General features: G+C 41.5%; 1 protein-coding gene across 1 annotated transcript in view; it reads right to left on the reverse strand.

Annotated features, from left to right (window-relative positions):
* Positions 1-508, reverse strand: part of HYDIN (HYDIN, axonemal central pair apparatus protein) — a 402,001-nt gene that overhangs the window by 196,777 nt on the left and 204,716 nt on the right. The window lies entirely within an intron of this gene.

Raw genomic sequence — 508 nt, forward strand, 5'->3', positions numbered from 1 at the left:
CATATGATCAAGAGCCAATGATACTCAGGGAGGAAGTCCAAGGTGCATTGAAGGAATTGGCAAAAAACAAGGCACCAGGAATTGATGGAATCAAAACTGAAATCTTTCAAGAAAGCGAGGCAGCACAGAAGGCACACTCACTCATCTCTGCCAAGAAATTTGGAAGACAACTATCTGGCCGACTGATTGGAAGAGATATATATTTGTGCACATTCCAAAGAGAGGTGACCCAATGGAATGCAGAAATCATCAGACAATCTCTTTGATATCTGAAGCGAGTGAAGTATTGCTAAAGGTAATACAGAAACGGCTACAATCATACATTGACAGAGAACTTCCAGAGGTTCAAGCCGGATTTAGAAGAGGCCGTGGAATGAGGGATATCATTGCTGACGTCTTATGGATCTTGGCTGAAAGCAGAGAGTATCAGAAAGATGTTTATCTGTGCTTTATTGACTATGTGTGGATCATGACAAGCTATGGACAACATTGCGAAGTATGAGTATTC

Source organism: Chrysochloris asiatica, unplaced genomic scaffold (genome assembly GCF_000296735.1).
Source record: "Chrysochloris asiatica unplaced genomic scaffold, ChrAsi1.0 scaffold00037, whole genome shotgun sequence".
NCBI classification, from domain to species: domain Eukaryota; kingdom Metazoa; phylum Chordata; class Mammalia; order Afrosoricida; family Chrysochloridae; genus Chrysochloris; species Chrysochloris asiatica.